This window comes from Myotis davidii, unplaced genomic scaffold (genome assembly GCF_000327345.1).
Source record: "Myotis davidii unplaced genomic scaffold, ASM32734v1 scaffold591, whole genome shotgun sequence".
NCBI lineage: Eukaryota > Metazoa > Chordata > Mammalia > Chiroptera > Vespertilionidae > Myotis > Myotis davidii.
Window position 1 is genome coordinate 1,378,262 of NW_006284340.1, and position 10,474 is coordinate 1,388,735.

Here is a 10,474-nt window from a genome sequence, read left to right on the forward strand (position 1 = left end):
GGGAAAGGGACCCATGTTGGGAGGAAGAGAATCCCCTAGGGGTAGTAGCAAGCTCACCCCCAGGGGAGACCAGAAGTGGGTCCAGCATGCAGCTGAACTTTCCTCCAGGAGCACGGGGTATAGATCACGCACACAGCGTGGCACTACTATGAGGGTAAGAGTAATTGTCCTGGAAGACCTGACTTGGGACAGAGACCCAGGTCCTTCCCTGGGTGGAGAAGTCCTAGATAATCATAGCTAACATCTATTAAGCACTCACTGTCCGTGTACCAAACACAATTCCAAATTCCTTACATGTACTTTAATTTTTAATTCTCACAATTTTGATGAGACCCAGAGACTAGAAAACTACTGGGCCCAGGACAGTATTCTGAGATACCAGTCTCTATTTTGGGCTTCTTTTATTTTTTTTCCTCCATGTATTTTTCCCCTTTCCCTTCCTCTTAATTCATGCCAGTCGGGGTTCTGCAATCGTTTTCTCAAGAGAGGGATGAGGCAAATGGAAAATAGGCATAGGCTATGAGTCTTTCTGACTTTTGTGACACAAAAGCCTCAACCCCTGGTGGAAGGCTAATCAAGGTCAAAAAAGAAGAAGAGGAGGAGCAGCGAGGACTCCTCTCACCTCAGCACCTTAAGTACCTTCTGCTCACCATAGCAGTGCTCTGCGGGAGAAAGAGATAGGCAATAAAGAGAACTATGCTCCCAGGAAGAAGGCACAACCACAGAGAGGAAATAACTGCTCGGTGTGTCTAAGAAGACAGAACCAGGAGCAGCTGCGAACAAGATCGCTAGGCCTTTAGCCAGAATGGACTAGAATGGTAGATTCTTGGCAGCAACTCCTGTAGACTATGGTATCCTGCTCCCAACAGCACCATATCTTGGTGCCTCAACTGTGCACAAGATTCTGGAACCAGGGCCCACACCAAAGAAGAAAAGAAATCCTCAATATTAGCTCTATAACCAACAATTCTTAATTTTTCTCATGCCTGATCCAGACTCCTGATACTCGGTTGGACATAAAAAGCCTAATTTATCTAAAGAAGTAGATTTAATAATAAGTTTCCTTATTCCTAGCATTACTTCAGATATCTCACTGACAGAGCCATCAAATACTTAGCATTTATTGAAAGTAGGTACTTTCTGTAGCGCACTGGGCTAGGTACTGTGAATGATATTCTGAATAGTTTTACTCTGAATCAGAAGGGTCCCAGGCCTTACACTTCCTTTTGTAAATATGCAAATAACTCTTCACTTAACAAAACTTTATTAAGCACTATGATATGCCAGTCACACCACTTTGACAATGAAAGATAGCTCAAAAATAAAACGACTATTTTTCCTTGGAGGACATCACAATTCAGTCAGAAAGACAGGCAGATAGACCAATATCTAGACCAGGGGTGGGCAAACTTTTTGATTCGAGGGCCACAATGGGTTCTTAAACTGGACCAGAGGGCCAGAACAAAAGCATGGATGGAGTGTTTGTGTGAACTAATATAAATTCAAAGTAAACATCATTACATAAAAGGGTACGGACTTTTTTTTCAATAGTTTTATTCATTTCAAACGGGCCGGATCCGGCCCGCGGGCCGTAGTTTGCCCACGGCTGATCTAGACCACAATGTGATATGTGCTGTAACTGAGGTATGTACAGGGAAACAAACATCCAACTGGATGGTGACCCAGAGAAGGTGACTTTGAAACACAGTATTAAACAACAATCTAACCTGGAGAAAGACACCCAACAATCGCAAAGGTAAAAAGCAAGAAATCAGGGTTGTTAAAGAATGGCAAGAAATTGTCTGACCAGAATATCCTTTAAGGCAATTAAATGTTCCCTCCTCAAAGAAACTCTCTCTATCCCCTCCTCTCCCTTTTTCAGTCTGGCCCCTTAGCCACCTGGTGCACACCCTTCATTGCACTGCCAACAATAATTTGTGTCAAATTGTGAGCTCCTTGAAGACAAATTGCTCATTTCTCTTGTTTTCTCCAATTTAGCATGGTGCCTGGCTGCCACTCAAGAATTCAATAAATGTTGAAGGAACAAAGGAAAGAAAGAAGGGAAAAGAGAAGGAGGATGGAAAAGACAGTCCACATGGAGGAAAGTTGCAGGGAAAAAACATAAATTGGAACGAGATTGTGAAGGAATAGATCATGTCAGCACAGGCAGTGTGGGGTCTTTAAAAAGGTTTAAGCAGTAATGACTTTCTCAGCTTTGGGAAAGTGGTATAGAGTAGCTTTCTGGTTTTGAACACTAGGCTCAGGGAATACACAGGCCTGACTTAAAACTCAAACCCAGGCATTTATTATCTTGCACAAAGTACATTAGCTCTTAAGACCTCAGTTTCTTTATCTCTCAAATGAGGATAGTAACACACCCCCCCACACACACCTCTGCAAACAGGTTGTTAGGAGGATTAAATGAGATTCTACATACAAAGCACTTAGCACAATGACTGGCCTCTCCTAGACAACTCAAAAATTGGCAACCCCTCAAATACTTCTCTTAGCAGTGTGAAAAATGGACTACAGTGGGTGTGAACCGGAGACCAATTAATTAACACGCACCTATGTAGCACTTACTCTCTGCCAGATGCTGTTTTAAGTGCTTTACAAATACAAAATTATTTAATCCTCACAAAGACTCTAGGAGATGGCTACTATCATTATCCTCATTTTAGAGATGAGTCACTGAGACAGAACAGTTAAGAATCTTGCCTGGCTGATTAGCTAAGTGGTTAGAGCATTGGCCCACAGACCAAAGGGTCATGGGTAAAATTCCAGTCAAGGGCATGTATCCCGGTTGCGGGTTCGCTCCGAGCCCCCAGTCAGGACATGTGCAAGAGGCAGCTAGTTGATGTGTCTCTCTTACATCAATGTTTCTCTCTTCTTCTCCCTTTCTCTTCCTCCCTCCCTCCTTTTCACTCTCTCTAAAAATCAATGGAAAAAATATCCTCGGATGAGGATTAAAAAAAAAAGAAGAATCTTGCTTAAGGTCACTTACCTAGTAAGTGGTCAAGCTGGGTTTGAATGCTGGCAATTCAGCTCCAGAGTCCTTGCTCTTGACCACTACATTATGCTGTTAATATAACCCACACCAGTCATAAGGATGGAGAGAAAGAGGTTTGACATGTGACTCTAACTCTAGTGACTGGGTAGATGCTGCTGCCATGAACCGAGATAAGGAATGGAAGTGGAGGGCAGGTTTGGGGCCTAATTGCATGTGTTTAATGGCTGGCAATTTATGAGACATACAGTACTCCAATGAAAGATACAGAACTAGAGCTTGGGAAAGAGATGTTATTGCTGAAGACGGAGGAACAATTCACATTTAGGGGATAATTAAGTCCTGGTAAGTCTGCCCAGAAATGGAAAAGGGCCCAAGGGAGCATCCTGGTGTGAGCCTGATAATGAAGATGGGACAAGGAGACTTGGGTACGGCCAGGGTTGGCCTAGCAAGACAACTAGGAGAGAATGGTGTCAAGGAGGCCATTAAAAGATGGAATTTTTATAAAGGAGGCAGTGATCCAAAAAATGTCAGATTCTACTGAGAAGTTGAATAGGGTAACTTGAGTTTAGCAATTAAAGAGTCATTAGTAACCTCAGAGAAAATAACTTTGACAGCGTGAAGGGTTACAGAAGGTGAACAGTGAACAGTGTTTTTTTTGTGTATCCTAAATTATATTTATTCTGTGTACAAGTTGTAGAACCACCAGGGGTGAAAAGTTAATAGCATACTAAGCTATTTATCTAGAAATTCATAAGTTCTGAGTCTGAACACTTTATATTTATCACACATAATTCTAAGTTTGGGAACAGTTATACTTACCACAAAGTAACTGTTCTAAAACTTAGAATTATGTGTGATAAATATAAATATTGCCCTGTTGCTTGAGCACATGAGACTAGCGATCATGCTGAAGGGCGAGGAACTGACCTGCAAAAGGATTAAATCTTCTGTTGTGTCTCTCACTGAGGCCGAATAAGAAGAATACTCAGCATGCTTATCTCTAGTTAGAGATTTCAAGTGATTTTTACTCCTTGTATGTTTCTGTGTTGCTTTCAATTTTTACAAGGTGCATTTGTCAAATCTACAAAAAACAATAGTGTTAGCTGTTTAAATAGCCCAGAACCAGGGATGCCCCATGAGTGTGAAAAAGAGTCTGCAGTATTACACACTGCAAGCCACAGGGAAGAAACCAGTGTACTAGCAGATACAGAAAATTAAGGAGACAGAAGCTCAAGCAAGGGCCCAGAAAAGGCAGAAGAGTACAGACAAAGGGAGAGATTAGCCTTTGCCAGCATTTGAGGAGAGACATATCACTTGAGACTCGGGGGTAAGGGGAAGAGTAATGATTGGGGCAGATGTACATGCGTTTGTATTTGGAGGGGAGGGAGTTTAGGGGGGCACATATGAACCCCCTCTTTCCTCTCTGTAGGAGACAAGTGCATCCATTTGCTTGGGGAAATGGGAGCAGAATTAGGGAAGAGATATGCAAGTAGTACCTTGAGTTTGGAAACTATTTATTTGTAATGGAATCAACTGGGATGATTTTATCAAATTTTCTGTGCGTTCTTGGCTGTGAGTTTTTCTTAGGTTTTGTTTAGAGGTCTTCACATTCTAGATGTACTCAGCAGTCCAGGAGCAAGAGATGAGGGAAAGAATAGTGGGATTGCTCCAAGATCAGGAATTGTAGGAATTGCCTCAGGACAAGGAGATAAAGACATGGAGGTACTAATGGAAACAAAATAACAATTTTTTTCACATGCATTATTAAATTTAACCTTCATAGCAATGGATAAGGATTGAAAGGACATTAGGTTAAAGTATTATAGCAAAGGATAAGAATTTTGAAAGGATATTATAATCTCCATTGTACAGATGAGAAAACTGAGGCTTAGAGAATATGGTGGGCATTTGCCAGATTTTGGAGCTGCCTTCCTAGATGGAAGGATGCTCTTATCTCTTAGGTCTTGTTGGGAGGCAAGATCTCAGCTCCAACTAGGCCTAAAGTGAGCAGATAGTCCTACCTCACCTCCTTGGCAGGAAGCAGATTTGGCCAGATACTTCTGCCACAGATCTTGCCTCATATAGAAGTACTCAAAGACCCAGCCCTAAGTAGATTACATTGTCAGAGGCTGCAACAGACGTAAGAGTCCAGCAGAGAAAACGGCAGTGAGTGTCTGTAATTGGGCTGCCAATGGCAGTGTCCTAACCTGATTGTTTCTCTGGCACGACCTCTGCTGTGTTCTTGGCTGTGAGTTTTTCTTAGCTTCTGGATTTTTCTTAGGTTTTGTTTAGAGGTCTTCACATTGATATTGTGAGCAACCCAAAGCCATCCCATAAAATCTATTTCTGTTTAAGGTAACCAGTGTCATATTGTCTTGTTGGTAGCCAACTATGGCTTCTACCAAAGAACTGAGAGAAAGGGAAAATGTCTATGGATTTCCCTGATCTCACCATGTATCTCATCAGCTACAAACACACGCCATTACAGAATGACATTATTACTTACTGAAGACTCAGTCACGGTAACGGCCAGGAGACACCACTCTGAGTAGTCAGAGTGCTGTGCTATGGAATGAGATAGCGCTCTAACCAGTAGCCAATCTACAGTGGTGCTTCTCCCAGTCAGACTACATGAACCTAGAAATCAAGGAGTAGAATCTTTATTCCATGTAAGGACCAAATCACAAAGTTTTTATATCTGTTTTCATGATGCTTGAATCTCTCTGGTTTAGGAGGCTTAAAACCCAGAGAAAGATTGCTCCCACCTAAAGACTCAACAACAGTTCCATTAAAGGGGAAGTTGAGACAGCCATTTGGCCAATGTGTTAAATCCACAAGTAAAAGGGGGTTCCTATATTGCTGGAGTGATTGGTCCTGATTGTCAAAGGGAAACGGAATTTCTACAACATATGAAATAATGGGTATGAGTGGTTTTAAAACCAAGAGGAATCTTTAGGGCACCCTCTTATGCTGCCCTTCCAGTGGCAGAAGTTAAAGATATAGCAACCCAATACAGACAGATCACCAAGGGTTCAGACCCCTTAGAATGAAGGCTTGAGTTACCTCATCAGATAAAGCAGCATGACTAGCCAAGGTGCTGGCTGAAGGTACAAAAAGGAATATGAGATGAGAGTGGAAGAAAGTTATAAATACCAGCTATGGGCTTGGGGTCAGATGCAGAAATAAGGTCTGTATTAGCTACCCCATTTTCTCCCTTGCTCTGTTATACATAGAGTAACACATTTCCTTTGCCTGCCTTTTCATTTTCCTCTACTATTTTATACTACTGTGTTGGAGGTGGTGAGCTTTGTAAGTTAGATCTCAGGTTACACTATATGAAGGTGGTACTGTGACCAAACTAGAGAGGCATGGACATCCCCTTGGAGCCAGGAGTTCCTCTTAGGCCTCTCTGGTTTCTCAGGCAGCAGTCCATTCCTACAGCCCCTCCAATAACTTTGTAAGCACCTAGTTCCCTGTCTTCAGCCTTTCCCGCTTAAAATTGCTAAAGTGGTTTTCTGTATCTGTACCTAAGCCCTGACCAAAGAGCAAAACAAACAAACAATGCTGCAAACAATGTAAGACATGTTTATTTTTTTTTTATTATTGAATCAAAATGATTGGGTGATAGCGGTTTAGATTATTTGTTTGGGTTACTGTAAAGAGTTTTTGCTTTTTATTCAGACTCTAAAAATTGCTGCAGGCCATTATGTAGCTCACTTTGACATGCCTTTGTCTTTTGTGAGCCTCACAGATGTTTTGATCAAAGACGAATCGCTGTTTTCTGCCAACACTTACATCTTTAAAGTTGGAGAAAGAGCCTTCCCCAAATTGTAGCTAGGTCCTTAGGGACAGGAACCATTTCTTATTCACTCTTAAAGCACTTATCACAGTAGACTCCACATAGCAATGTAAATGGATCCTTTAATGTGTGCTTTTTTCACCCCAGGAGTGATAAGCATGACAATTTTGGAATCCATGCAGATCCATTCTTATAAAAACATGTCTTCAGAATCTGGACTTTTCACCAGTACATGGGATGGCTGGAAGCTAGAGCTAGAGTGATAGACCTGTATGCAAGGGGTAAGATAGATATCCAGGAAAGTCAGAAATCTGAAGCATTCCGGGAGCGGGGCTTTGTTAGCAAATGTGTTAAAAGTCCCACTGAGATACATAAGCCTTTTGGTATTCTGTTTAGTTGCTAGTACATGCAATGAAAAAATTCCTGACTTCAGGGAGGTGTGATTTTAATTTTAGTATTTTTTCTTAATTATCAAATTAATACACATCAATTGTAGAGAATTTAGAAACCACAGGAAAGTGTGAAGAAGCAGAAAAAATAGACCCTCATCTTATTACCTAGGTTGGAGGAACGACTATCGACCTTTGGGCCTATCTGTTTTGTCTTATTAAGTTAACATAATTGAAGAGTTAGAGAAAATGAGAGGTTGGAGCAGAAACGTATCCCCCTCTTGTAAGTGTTAAGTGTTCCTGACATCAGGGTACAGGTTTCTGAGGAAAGAACCCCCTCCCCCAATTCACAAGACACCTCCAAAGCTACCCCAAACCTCTGACTGGGCCCTTCAAACAAAGAGATGTTTTGTCTTGACTCCAAGGGAAGGAGTTCCTCCACGTTGCGTGACAGATTCTAATAAGAAAAACCAGTTAGGGAGGCCTGTCACATCCTCCCCACCAGTTCACAGTGCATTCCATCTCACCTCTTCCCAGCTGGCTTTTGAGGGCCAGGATCTGGCTAGAGGAGGGGGAAGTCAGCAAAGAAAAGAATCAGTTAGACGTGGAGAGATAGGGAGAAGGGTGTGTGTGTGTGAGTGTGTGTGTGTGTGTGTGTGTGTGTGTGTGTGTGTAGAAAGCGGAGTGTGTTGGTATGCCTGGGAGTGTGTAAGGAGTGCAGATTGGTCAGGTGTAATTTGAAGATAACTCTAATGGGCTCTTGCTAATGTGTGCCAAGGCAGACGCAAAGAATGGGGGAGGAGACACCAAGCAGGAGACTATCTACTTAATTAAGAAAAACATGCATCATTTCCTGCTGCTGCTCTCTGTACACCTCTAAAAACTGTATTCTGATGACAGCCAAAAAACCCCCCCCAAAATCCCCACACATTGTATTTGTTCACTTCCTGAAATCCTGAAGTGAGCCACATACCCCCAGGCAAAGCATGCACTAAAATTCAAATAGATTCTTCTGTCTGCATGTGAATTGGAGGTTTGGGTCTTGCTCAATGCTATATTGCCTGAAACACAATGGGACAGACTCTCAGGGGACTTCAGTGATTAACTTCCGGTGATTAACTTCCAGATTATTTGGATTAGAAATTAAAATAATTCTGTAGTGTATTGGTTAATGCTTTCTTTTTATACTCCTCTAAAAAGAAATGTGTTGACTCTGTCTCCAAAATATCTCTTGAATCTTTCCACTTCTTCCCGTCTCCAAAGCACCAGTCACTGTATCCTCTTTCTCCACAGTTTCCTAGCTGGTGTCCCCCTCTTGGCCCTGCATCATTGTCCACACAACACTCAGAGCATCTTTTAAAACATAAATCTCATTATGCCTTTCTCCTTAAAAAATCCTTCAGTGCTTCCCCGGGCACATATGCTGGAATCCGGAATTACATGGCCATTTTGGATCAAGTCCTCACCTTCCCCCTCCTTCATCTTGATTCACCTTCCTCCTCATTCACTGTGCTGCAGCTTCACTAGTCCTTTTCCAGTTTTTTTGAGGCATCATCAAGCTCTTTTGAACCTCAGAGCCTTTCCATATGCGATTCTTCTGCATAGATATTCTCTTCCCTTCTTACTCACCCTTTGAACTTCAGCGTAAATATCATTGACCCTCCACGCCAACCTCACTTAGGTTCTCCCTATTATACATAGCACTCTGTACATTTCTTTTACCACTTTTATTAACATTGGTGAATATATATTTTTCTGTAAGACTGTTAAGGTTCAGATTTCCCAATAGATGGCAGATTCTGAGAAGACAGTGGTTGTGTCTGTTTTGCTTCTGCTGTATCCCCTAGTGCCTGGCGCAGTACCTGATACATAGTAGGTGCTCAGTACTTATTGAATGAATGATTTAAATTATTTAAGTTTGAGGAGTTAAAAAAAATAATTATCAGCCCTAGCTGATTTGGCTCAGTGGATAGAGCATCAGCCTGCGGACTGAAGGGCCCCGGGTTAGATTCCAGGTCAGGGCCCATGCCTGGGTTGCGGGCTCAATCCCCAGTAGGGATGTGCAGTAGGCAGCCAATCAATGATTCTCTTATCATTGATGTTTCTATCTCCCTCTCCCTCTCCCTTCCCCTCTGAAATCAATAAAAATATATTTTTAAATAATAATAACAATAATTACCAAAAAGGTAATTTTCTTGTGTCTGTTTTCTAATACAGGACACATAAAAAACACACTCATTAAATACTATTGATTGGTTAACTTTAGGTTGATGTTTTGGGTGGGAATAAAGGTATCACAGGTACCTGGAGGCAGGTTAGGATCAAAGGTATGTTATGTCAACTTTATTTAAATAAAAAGCAAAGAGAAACACACATGTACACGCACACAGCACCCAGGCATAATTACAGTCAACCTTTTTCTTACTGTGGTGAAAGTGAAACTGCTACAGTGAGAATTAGGTACAAACATTTCTAATTACTTTAATAATAGGGCCTCTTATAAGAAGAAGAAATCAAGACGTTCTATAGCTGAATATTACTGGGCATGGTTGTGTTATATGCAGTGAGAGACTATGATTGACTAGAAGGGGCTGTGGACTGAAGTCAAATCTCACTGGATTCAGTAGGCTTAGAAAGAGGAGAAGAGTAAATGTGAGATATATGGGAAAAGCCCTTTCTATCAGGCCAGAAGATATTTCAAATCTTGAGCGGTGGATTCAGTAGACAGCCCAATGATTGGTATCATACTGTGGATTAATTTTGCATAAAATCATATCACAGGAAGCTGTAGACTTAACTTGAGAAGCTAAACTGCATTCACCCTAGTATTCCTGTTGATATTTCTGGGCATGTCGGGTATAGCAGAGGTTTTATTTGTACCAAGGGGCATGATAACAGCCATCGGAGTGGGGCAAAGAGAGGCAAGGCTCATAAGATTGGTTCAAAGACTCTGTTTCAAGGTCATTGTCAGTGGAAGGGATGATTAAGCCCCAAACAGCATCTGTCCTTGTGATTGTCTTCTAGCCCACCTGAGCTGAGGGAACAGGACTTGCATATGGTGGAGAAAAACAAAGTATAAGGCAGATCTGTCTACAAACAGGTTACATAGTTGGACACAGTAGACCAACCTATAACTGGATCAGAGAAGGTGTGACACTGGATGCTAGAGGAATTAAGGAGAAAAGCATATGGAAACAAAAAGTCCTAGTTCATGACCACCCAGGACTTTCAGAGCCACTTGGAAAGAATTTATTATGGGTTGAATTGTGTCCCCCA

The 10,474-nt window shown here is 41.7% G+C and overlaps 1 long non-coding RNA gene across 1 annotated transcript in view; it reads left to right on the forward strand.

The window, feature by feature from the left end:
- Positions 1-10,474, forward strand: part of LOC107184588 — a 47,327-nt gene that overhangs the window by 123 nt on the left and 36,730 nt on the right. The window lies entirely within an intron of this gene.